Here is a 12,086-nt window from a genome sequence, read left to right on the forward strand (position 1 = left end):
CAATGAAGATCATGTTTCATCAACAAAATAACCAATTAAATAACAAAGAATAATGATAAGAGCCAATAAGGACGTTCGACGAGCAATTGAGCCAATGAGAACGTCCGTGTTTTATGTAAACAAACCATGATTTGACATGTATAAAGTCAAAAGAAACCGCAGCGACAGATCAACATTTTTTCATCACATTTTTGTAAAGGGGCAATTCATTCAGCAGGAAATATATGTCGGTCGCACGACGTTGAAAAATAAACATTGTGACTCTTAAAAAGCTTTCCGTAGAGTCATTTAACTGCGACAATATTTGAAAGCCGCGAATCAATTACGCTTTCCCTTTTGCATCTAGTTATTCATACAAAATATATTTTTTTATATTTTATAAACAAATATAAAAAAACAATAGAATATACAAAAATGAAGCGTTATGATAAACATTTCTACAAACTAAAAAAAATAATGAAATCACCACCCCATTTAAGAAAAAAAATATCATGGCTGGAGAGTTTAATACTACATACTTTTATCCCAAAAGGAGGCGGTTATATTCTACTGGACAACTAAAACACAACTGAAACAGTATAATTGGGCTTTTTTTAAGAACAGGCCAACTGCGCTGCGTCACGGCTGCTAAAGAACAGTTCATAATTTTGAAGACCAGACCAACCTGGCTTGGTCTACTCCATAAAAAACTATAAATGAATTTTATATGTTATACCTATCATGGCAAGAAAAAAGTCCTGAACAATTCGTACAGTAACAATGTTTTTTAGATAAAAAGCGTTAAATTTTCACTTAACACTTTGCAGAACGACATTGCAATAGACCTAAAATATAAATAGTCTGTTATAAATACCAGTTTTTTTACATCTTTGTGAATGCTGAATTATTTCTAAATGAGTAGTTTGTGTAGTGTGTTAGTGTGAAACGGGTGGCTTTATTTATGGTCACTGTTCAATACACGCAAAATAATTTAAACAGGAAAGTTGAAGATCAAAAGAAAGAAAGAAAGAAATGTAGAATATTCTAGATACATAATATGTTCAAGTTCTACCATTTTATATTCAAGTTCTAGGCCGATTTTATGTTCAAGTTGTAGCTACTATTTTCATATTCAAGCTTTCATTTTCAATTTCAATAATATCATGTTCAAGCTATTTAAGCCATCTGTGTCTAAACAAAGTGAAAGTTCAGCCGGAGAATAACATTCAAAGAAACACACAAATGGATAACGAACACAACACAGGAAGAAGAAGAGAAACTATTAGAGAAGTAATAAGAGGAGAAATAAGAGAAGAAATTGCTGTTAGCCATAGAAGAATCAATCCTTCTTCCATTTATTCAAGAACACAAAGTCTGATAAGAATAGTGGCAAGCCAAGCCAGATCACACCAGCACCAGACAAGTGCATTGCCAACAAACAACACAACAACACCAACAACCACAATAAAATCAAGTACAAGTCGTGATGCATTACAAGAAATCCACAGAGTATGGGGACAGCAATCATCATATAACAACAAACGCAGATCCCAAACTGGCCATCCGTGGCGACTCAAGCCAGCAAAATCTCCTGCTGCGAAAGTGCTACAAGATTTATGTCTGGCCGTTAGGTAATCCTTTGGAGGAAGACAATGTTGAGGAGTTTTTTTTCCCTAGAAAATCAAGTCCTTTGAAAAGGTTACGTTAGCATAAATCCAAACGAAACAGCCGAAGAAATCAGGGGGAAATTATGTAGCTTGTTGAATGCAGACGTTTTGCTTAGCATATTTCGTTATGACGAATCAAAATCTACATATTCTAAGATACATGAATATCTCACTCGCTTTATTTGGTCCGGGAAATTGACTCTTCCGTCTCTTGACCAGACATGCCCATCTTATTTTTTGGCATCAACTCGAATCAAACTTTTCCTAATACGATTTTGCTGCACTCTGATTCCTAAAGATCTCAAATATCCTGTGGCAATTGAACGTCCCACGAACTTTCTGTGACTGTTTTGGCAGTTTTTTATATGATTATCCAACTCGTCGTCGTTTAAATTTGAAAATTCTTTAATATCATACTCATTTACTCTTCGCTGCAACGTCCAGCGAGATACCATAAGTAAGGAAGCAATTTCTAACGAAGTAAAAAAAAGCTCTTGAAATTGAAGAAGAGTATCTTCTGGGATTACTAACTATGGGCGCCCAGGTTTATTACACGTACTGTCAATTGCTTTATTTCTGAATATTGCTACATTGTCATCTTTTCCCGAAATGTCCCTTTGAACCTGTCGAAAAGTCTGAAAATTATTCAATATTTCTTTTAAAGCGTCTATTGGCGTGGTATCAGCAGAAGTGAATATAAGCAATTTGAAACTCTGAATTACAGTATCAACACTTTGCTCCAAATGTAACAGCTCGCCAATACCCCGAGACCTTCGTTCAACATCCTCTACAATACTTGACAGCTGTTTAAAATATGCATCCAAGTCAAAATAACTCATCTTACACTCATGAAAATATCAAGAGCAAAGAAAATACAGGGGCGGATACAGGATTTTAAACAAGTTACTCCATTTTTTTACAAAGTCACTAAGAAATGGGCGTTAAAAGAACGCAAGGCGTTTAAGGGCGTTTTTTACTAACTTAGCGCATATAATCCTATTTTAAAAATACATTAAAGCCAATATGTGGAAAACCAAGCAGGGGCAGGGTTTATATTAGCCAGTTTTATGAGATTTAAGGTGGCAGTAACCCTTTTAAAAATCGGAATTTTTTTTTACATAATTAGTTACGAAAGATTGTTTACAGACTATATATTCATTTTTTTTCTGATATAGCACACTTGTCACGATTTTAAAGAGCCCTGGGATTGTTCTGCCCGGATAATAAACGCTGCCCTGATTAAGTACGGCAGCTTGCCCCGGTTAAGAACAGGGCAGAAAATACATAATCAGGGCAACATAATCAGGGCAGGCCAGTTTACATACGACAGTCTAATATTATTTGAGACTTATAGAACGAACGTAATCGGGGCCGACCGGCTTATATATGATATTTTTATATTATTTCTCACTTATTATAGAACGCACATAATCGGGGAAGGCCAGCTTATGTATGACAGTCATATATTATTCGAGACTTATAGAACAAATATAATCAGGGCCGACCGCTTTTATATCATTCGTCATCACTTCTGGCAAGCAAATAGTCCTGGTGGCAAAGTTGTTGTTGTTGTCAAATGAAACGAAATTTCGTGGCAAATACTAAATTTTGGAATTCGCAAGTTTAATAACTTTTCACCAAACTTAATTCTCGCGAAAAGAATAATTTAGGTTCCGTGAAATTTAGTTACTTCAAAGTATATTATGTTGAAATGTATTTACTACAGGAGTAGTTTATACTAAGAATTGCGTCGAGACTTTTTTCTTCCAGAGAATGTTTAATTCACAAAAGTTCGAAGAAAATGCCAATCACAGCCTGCCTGGCCAGCCATTTATATCAGCGTTCATATTCCGGTCACCACGACATAACCAGTGCAAAAAAACATAATCGGACCATGCGTACATAATCCAGCTGTCCCGGTTGTAAACAGGCCGTTTTCGCAATCTGGGCAGAACAGGATCGACGTAGAAAAACAGAATCAAATAATTTCAGTTTAAAGTTTAAAGGAGATGCGAACTAAGCGAGGCACGGCTGCTGAACAAAAGTTCATGATGACAGTGTTGATTTTGAAGACCAGACCGACTGGCTTGATTTGCTGCTCCGTAATAAATTAATGTGCATGTTACAGCCATCATAACAAAAAAATCTGAAACAAAGACTAAGAATTTTTTAATATTGAAGGTAGAGTTATAATTTGATGTTTTTCGCATATAATAAACGTTGCACAACGAGAACGCACTACACCCAAAATATAAAACAGTGTGCAGAAAACACAAGTTTGTTTACATCTTTGTGAGTGGGTGCTAATAATCCAGTATTTTTACTCATTTGCCAAACGGGTGGCTAAATTCAAAAACAATGGAATACATTTCTCTCTTTATTGTGATGGCTAAAAATAAGAAAGTTGTGGATCAAAATAGCAAAAATGTTGAACATGTGATTTTTTGCTATTTTACAACTGACCTTACTGAACAAACTTTGGAGTAAAAAAGATAAAGAAATTAAAGATTTATAAATAAAGATGAAGCCTCATGTTACGCGTTCCATGTTTACGGTCTGTATATCTATATTATAATGCCCGTATACGTCTGTCCGTCCGTCTGTCACGCAAAATGGTATGATTGTCACGTGGTATGATTGTGGTATGATTGTCAAAATGGTATGAATGTCACGCAAAATGCTAGCCAAAAAAAAGCAAGATATTGCAGTTATTTCAAGGAAGTTCCGGAACCATATGCAAAAAGGAGATGTTCATAAAGCGATTAATGTGGTGACGAATAATATGTCTGGAGGAATACTTCCTTTGAATGACGAAACTCTTGAAATGCTAAGACAAAAACATCCTGAAGGAAGTGAATCATACGAAGACACGCTGATACAAGGTCCGATCAAATCAGTTAATGCCGTTGTATATGACGTCATTGACGAAGACATGATAATGCGAGCAGCGAAGACAACAAAAGGCGGCTCCGGACCATCTGGAATGGATGCGAATGGATGGATCAAAATCATAGCGTCTAGAGTTTATGGCGACACTGGAACAGATTTACGGAAAGCGATAGCTAAGTTTGCAAGAAGACTTTGCCATGAAGAAGTAAACGATAATTCTTTAGAGGCGTATTTAGGATGTCGTCTTGTGCCTTTAGACAAGAACCCTGGTCTTAGACCTATCGGAGTAGGAGAGGTTTTAAGACGCATTATTGGAAAAGCCGTGATGTACGCATCAAAGAATGATGTTATTGAATCTTGTTCAAAAATTCAAATGTGCTCCGGTCATGAATCTGGGTGCGAAGCTGCTATACATGCAATGAAAGATGCATACTCTAGTGAAGAAGCCGAATGTGTCTTATTAGTTGATGCTGCAAATGCCTTCAATAGCTTGAACCGTAGTGCAACACTTCATAATACCAAGATCATTTGCCCGATTCTAGCAACATACATCAACAACTGCTACATAAAGCCTGCGAGACTTTTTGTGATTGGTGGAACTGAACTGAGTTCAAGAGAAGGTACCAATCAAGGCGACCCGTTGGGGATGGCCATTTACGCAATTGGACTCACACCATTACTTGATAGAATGAAAAACATTGCTGATATTGATATGAAATTGGTAGCTTTTGCTGATGACTTAACAGCTGTTGGAAATTTTTCCACCATTCGGAAATGGTGGGACTAGCTCATTGTGGAAGGCCCAAAATTTGGTTACCAACCACAGCCAAAGAAATCATGGCTTATTGTGAAAGATAAGAACATTGAAGGAGCAAAAACACACTTCAAAGAAACAAATATCCAAATTACATGTACAGGAGAACGACATCTCGGAGCAGTTATTGGCAGTGAGACTTTTCGAAAAGAGTACGTTGAAGACATTGTCGCGAAATGGGTGAAAGAAATCACACTAATTTTAGAAATAGCTGTTATCGAACCACAAGCAGCTTACACATGCTATGTTAGTGGATATCAACATCGCTTCACATACTATTTGCGGACCATCCCAGAAATATCATCATTACTGCGACCAGTGGAAAGTGTAATAAGACACCAACTGTTGCCGGCTATTACTGGTGGTCATATTGTAAACGATGTAGAGAGGGAGCTAATGTCCTTGCCACCACGTCTCGGGGGTCTAGGAATAAAAATCCTTGAGAATGTTTCTGACACAGAATACGAGAATTCTCGGAAAATGACGACGGAGCTCGTAAATATTCTTCTCAGACAAAATGAAAATGCGAACGAGATCAGCAAAACGAAAAGCCAAATAAAGTCTGAGAGAAATAAAAGCCATCAAAACATTCTGCAAGGACTATTGTCACAAATGGATGAAAGTGCTAAGAGGCAGAACAAAGCAAATCAGGAAATAGGTGCGTCAAAATGGTTGACGACTATGCCAATAAAAGAGAGTGGTTACTACCTCACAAAGGAGCAGTTTTTCGACGCATTGAGAATTCGATATAACTGGGAATTACCCAGGTTACCATTTGAATGTGCATGTGGCTCAAAGTTTGATCTTGCTCATGCGTTATCCTGCAAAAAGGGTGGGTTTGTCACACAACGTCATAACGAAGTTCGTGATATAACTGCTCAGCTTTTGAAAGAAGTGTGTAAAGACGTACGAATTGAACCGATGCTTGCTCCACTACAAAACGAACGCTTTGCCCAGAAAAGTGCGATCACATCCAATGAAGCTCGATTAGATGTTAGCGCACTTGGTTTCTGGATTCCTGGCCAACGGGTATTCTGCGATGTCAGGGTCTTTGACCTTAACGCCCAGAGGTATAGGAACACAGAAATCAAACGTTGCTATGAAAGAAATGAACAAGAAAAGAAAAGGTTATTCAACGAAAGGGTTTTGCAGGTTGAAAATGGTTCTTTTACACCTTTGGTGTTTTCTACACACGGTGGGTTAGGAAGAGAATGCAAGAGATTCTATCAACGTCTTGCTGAGTTGATAGCAGATAAACGTGGTATACCAACGTCTATCGCTACGACGTTTGTCAGAACGAAAATTTGCTTTTCGTTACTCCGATCGACATTGCTATGCCTGCGTGGATCAAGATCATTGCGGCGGGATGTTAACATATCTGATATCGACATGTCTTTGACCAACACACTATCGGAAATAAGGGAATTCCGATAGCCGAAATAGTATTATATATATATTATATATTTTGAGTGGCGGTCTCTCGCTATAGAAATAGACCAAAACAAAACTATATAAAATAACGTATGTTTGAATTTTCAAGGTATCAAGCCGAATAAACGGATGATACTATGTAATTTTATAATTTCTAAATATAATATATAACTTGAAAAAAAAAATGGTAGCTTCGCTGCGACGGGCGAACCAGTGGATTTTTCCACGGGCTAACGACTAGTTTATTAAATTTGGCGCCGTCTCATCGTAACAAACTTCATCGTTCGAAGTTATGTTGTGGAAAAGGGACTCAAAGCATGAAAACAATATTGCGGTTAAGTGCGAAGAAGTTTAGACGAAGGTTATAAGAAGTTGTTACTACTCAACCTCGTCCCCAGGGCATCTTGTATCTTTTCTGACCCCGGGACGGCGATACGAACATGACCCTGGAGGAGGCCTCATCACGTGACCCTCCAGTACACAGTATTTCTGTGTGTAATATTTAAATGAGATTTGTCTCAATGTACCAAAGTTTTATATATAACCTTGCAGAGCTAAGGCGAGATCGGCGTCACAGATACGTGCGGCGAGTTTTTTTTGATTCCTCTCATCGCAACACACAAAGTTCTCGCATATTGCCCTTGATTGTTTTGTGTAAATGTATAAATATACAATAATGTTATTTAGGCTGCTGTTTACTTGAAGAAATTCAAGCAATTTAGTTATGTGTATTTCACTGAATTGGTTGACTAGCAAGCACTGGGTTGCAAAACTTGTAGCTAGGGGAAACTTGGAAATTAGTAAATGATTTGCCCATCTGAACATAGCACTTCGTTGGTTCTCTAAGGTGCAAATATGGCTACATAATTTTCAAATGTTCGTATCCTTCTAGGTGCCTGACTGAAAGTAGCTAGGCAGAAATTTAACCTCATATTAACATTTATATACATTTTTTATTCATTTTGGCTGAGCTTTGGAAATCTCATTTTCCGTGAGTTCATACCTGTGTCTGCATTACTGCTTTTATATGATGACAAAGATTTTGCTGTATTTAAACAATACTTAACTGAAACTGAATTCATATATGGTGGACTCACTGCTTGCAGTTATATTGGGTGAAAAAGGCTTCAGAAGCATTTTTTCTTTTACATTTGTGGCCTTATCATTTCCAAAAAGCCACCCATTACTGATAAATTCTGCTTTTTCTTAATGACATGTTTTTAAAACGCCTTGCAGCTTTTTTATTTTTTACTGAACAAGCTCACATTTAATTTGCACACACAGATATACAAAAACAAGGTTTTTTCTGTTTAAAACATAAATAATCCAAACATTTTATCAAAAGCATTATGCTGGTTTGAAAATTGAAATCGACAAGTCTACGTGTGATCTGTTTTCTCGATTTAATGTATCACTGCCTTAATAGTTTAGAAAGAATTGATATACGACTTTACCAACAGCAAAGTATTGCTACCTTGAGAAAAAAATGTTTCGTGAATAATTTTTTGAGGAAATTATTTTGGGGATTTATAAATTCGCACTTTTTAGAGCTCATCAAAATTTTGCTGCTGTTCAAAAATCGATTTTTTATTGATATATACATCTATTTATTGTTATCATTCTGCTTGTAAAATATTTAAAATGCCAAACTAGCTAACTGTGAAGATTAATTCAATATTCTCATAAGAGCATCCTATCACAAAAAGATAGCAGCAAAGAGATATTCCTTGCAACTAATTTTCTTGTTTACTGGCATAATTTTAGGTTGAATCTTATCTGATCTATTTCTGAGGTTAGAATAGCTTTTAAAATTTTCTGAATCTGTATCTTGGTCAAAATTGATATGCTGTCAAAACGACTTATCGGTGTCTCTGAAAAGTGCTAAATTCTGAAACTCAGAAAGTATGATAATAATAGAACTATATTTTGGCTCAATTTCATCAAACCAATCTAAAACCATAACATACCAAATCTCAAGTCAATATTTTAATTTTTACTAAAGTTATGGGACGCTATATAAACTATATACTCGGTTTAGACTTTTTTTGTTATTTTTTTTATGTTCACTGCTTTGTAATTTGTATTAAAACTCTTGAGATAATATATCACAGTGGTGAGCTGTTAAATATCTACCACCATCTTCAGTACATCCTGGATTTAACCATATGCCTGATTGAGTTCGATTTTCTGAAATTTCTTCATACATAGCCTGTTAAAAAGGCCTAGCAAGAATCAGTTTAAGAAAATCTTCCTACCTTTTTCTCTTCCTCAAAATGGCTTTGTAATCTTTTTATGCCTCGAGTAAAATTATATTTTATCAGATTGGTTTAAAAGTACTCCTTAACAAGTTTCAAGTCAATAACTTTATTTTTTTACTGAAGCTATTGTACTTTGAATTTTCTTGAATTAGGCCGGGTAAATGTGCATTTAATGATAAAATGGCTCTGACAGTTAACCTACTGGCTTCTTATATCTTTTATAGTAACCAAAGCATATAAGGTAATAAAACATGCCCACTAATAACAACCTGATATAATTTAAAACGTAATGTATATATATTTTGTAAAAAAAACATTTTCGATATTTTGTGCAAAATTATTTTGTCTATAAAGGACATGGGCAGCAATTTTATGCAACGTCATTCTTTGCAAAAAGCTGCAAATTAAACCTGGTCACTTGGAAACAAGTTGAGTTTCTTTCTTTTGTTCTTATTTTGATAGTTTGCTAGGTATAGTGTGGTAGCTATAGCTACTTTTCTAGTTTTATTAAACATTCCCAGCTATTGAAATATTGTCATGTAAGCAGTATTACTTTATGATGTCTTATTTTATACTCTCATTGCTTTTTATTATTTTTTTCACTTTGAAAAAAACTTGATACTGCTGATAGACCTCCTCAGGCATTTTAATACGAACAGCTTCCTCCTGTTGGTCACAGACTCGCCGCCTCGCCAAAATGTTTTGTATGACGCAATAATTATTTGACATATCTGCGCCAATCAGGTTTCATATCGGACCAGCCTCCTCCAGGGCCATGTATGTATCGCCGTCCCGGGGTCAGAAAAGATACAAGATGCCCTGGGGACGAGGTTGGTTACTACCATGCAGGGGCGGATTCACACCTTGGCGAACTCGGCACACGCCTGAGGAGAAATGTAGCCTCCCCCACGCGCTTCCTAGAATCGTTAAAATTAGGTTCCGTTTTCACTTCGCTTTTTATATTATGTTGTAGCAGTATCTCCTTCACGGTGCTTTGCCGAGTCTGTAAGATTTTTCCTAGTGCTACGGTAACGATTTAATATTTTGTCCTATTTCTTAATCAGGCCTATACCAAGTGACTCCATAGGCTACGGTAAAATTTGGTAAAGTCGGCGAGAAGCACATCTCGCCGACTGTGGAGTGCTTTTCGCCGACTTTGGGTGAATTTACGACAGTTTTCTATAGGCCGACAGAAAGTCCACCTTACAAGGACAATTGTTTATTTTAACCGTTGACCGTAGCATATGACAATCTCGGCAAGATAGGCTGAGATTTCCCTATTTCAATTCTTTCCGTTCACCATGGCTTCAGCAATGAGCAAGAGAGAACGCGTAGAGTCTACTGTAAGAAGCAATAAAATCAAAGATGTTAAAATTTTGCACGCGGAAAAGAAGAAACATTACTGGAAAACATTTATTCTCTGTGTCGCCTGTGATTGCAGAAGAAAAGCAGTTTGGCAGAAAAGCATGCCTTGACTTTACAAAAATTATAGCATTAACTCGATGACTACGCTTTCATGTACATATGTTTACTTTAAATTCCATTGATCTTAGAGTGAGATACACAATTGCCTTCTATTGCTGTGCTAGCAAGTGTGAACATGAAACTGTTTATAGTTTCACTTTCAACAAATTTGAAAAAGCTTTGTGTCAAATTCAAAAGAGCTTTGTGATGTTGTCTTGGGTTTCTTTTTTATTCAAGTAACATCACAATAAATCGAATAGCTAGCCAACTGGTTACTTTTTGTAGCTGGTAAAGGTGAATGTATATAACAACTTGTTGACTTCGTAACAACTTTGTATGTTTGCTTTTGTAGATGCAAAGCTTCTGGCAGTAGACACTTTCCAAACGATTTTTTAACATGCCACAAGGCCAAGGAAGAGAACACTAGTTTTGGGAAGAAGACTTGGCAAGACTTTATGATGTTTTGGTGTAAAATCTCGTGCCTCGTATCGAAATAATTTCTGAAAATGGTGCTAATCAACCCCACAAAAAGGCATGGCTTTATTTAATGGGTGAAATGACAAAAGTTTCTCACATTTTCACTAAAGAAGTTGTCTTGCTGATAGACTTAAAAAATGTTTGTGGTCCTACCAACATGGCGAACATGACTTAGCATATATACTTATTACAACCCTATCCAGATGGACACAAAAACGTGTAAAAATGTAGTTAACGATATCTGTTCTTGAATGATTTTGTTTTGTTAAAAATTTCAAGTATTTATAGTAATTATCGCATAACAGCTAAAAGGTATTTTCAAGTTTGATTCAACATTTTAATAGCCTGAGATGGTTACTGAAAAATAAAAACAGTGTTTTTCTTGCTATTATGGTAATAGGGCTAAATACTTTTTGACTGAATGTTGTGCTAAATCAGTGTTCATTCTTTCGTTTTTGTAGGTTATTGTGTTGTAAGGTTGTTTTTAATTAGCTATATAATCATGCCATTTTTATTTTATTGTATTTATCTGTTGTTATGTTGTTGTTACTATGATGAAATAAAGCCTGTTTACATATTCATTTTTGTCTTGTTGTTTTTTGCTTATTTTTCTTTAAGGCCTCCTTTTTCATGTTATTAAATGTTTTGAATAGATTAAATATGAAAATTTTTTATTAGTAATATATACTGTTTTGCATTATCGAATTACAAGAATTATGTCTTTTTTACTGAATCTAGTTTCCGAAAATTTATAGCCTCAAAAGCTATTATATTCACCCATAACTTGCAAAAAAAAATTCTGGATGTGGAAGAAAGAAATTTTTCTGGCTAGCTAATTTTAGCCCTAATTAAAACATTATTTGGCTTTCATTTAAGAATTTCATGATTGTTTTTTTTAAATAACATGTAAGAAATAGACTTGTAAAGGTCCTGTCTGGTGCATTTTGGAGTGCTGAAATAGGTTAATAAGCTAAAGCTTCTGGACAAGACCCCCATCTGATTTCGCAAATCCGCCTAAGGAGAAAAAAATCCTGTATCCGCCCCTGACTATGGCACGAAAATATTATTGATTATCTCAAGTCAATTTTTTTATGTGTACTGAAAAGT

The 12,086-nt window shown here is 35.8% G+C and overlaps 1 protein-coding gene across 1 annotated transcript in view; it reads left to right on the top strand.

Moving 5' to 3' along the window:
- The window catches only part of LOC130626118 (uncharacterized), a 35,703-nt gene extending 34,350 nt beyond the window's left edge, over positions 1-1,353 (top strand). Inside the window, exon 2 of the mRNA XM_057441222.1 lies at positions 1,344-1,353. The gene's annotated coding sequence lies outside the window, so the exon portion shown is untranslated. The remainder of the gene's footprint in view (positions 1-1,343) is intronic.
- Positions 1,354-12,086: the final 10,733 nt, after the last annotated feature.

The sequence above is a fragment of the Hydractinia symbiolongicarpus genome, chromosome 14 (genome assembly GCF_029227915.1).
Source record: "Hydractinia symbiolongicarpus strain clone_291-10 chromosome 14, HSymV2.1, whole genome shotgun sequence".
NCBI lineage: Eukaryota > Metazoa > Cnidaria > Hydrozoa > Anthoathecata > Hydractiniidae > Hydractinia > Hydractinia symbiolongicarpus.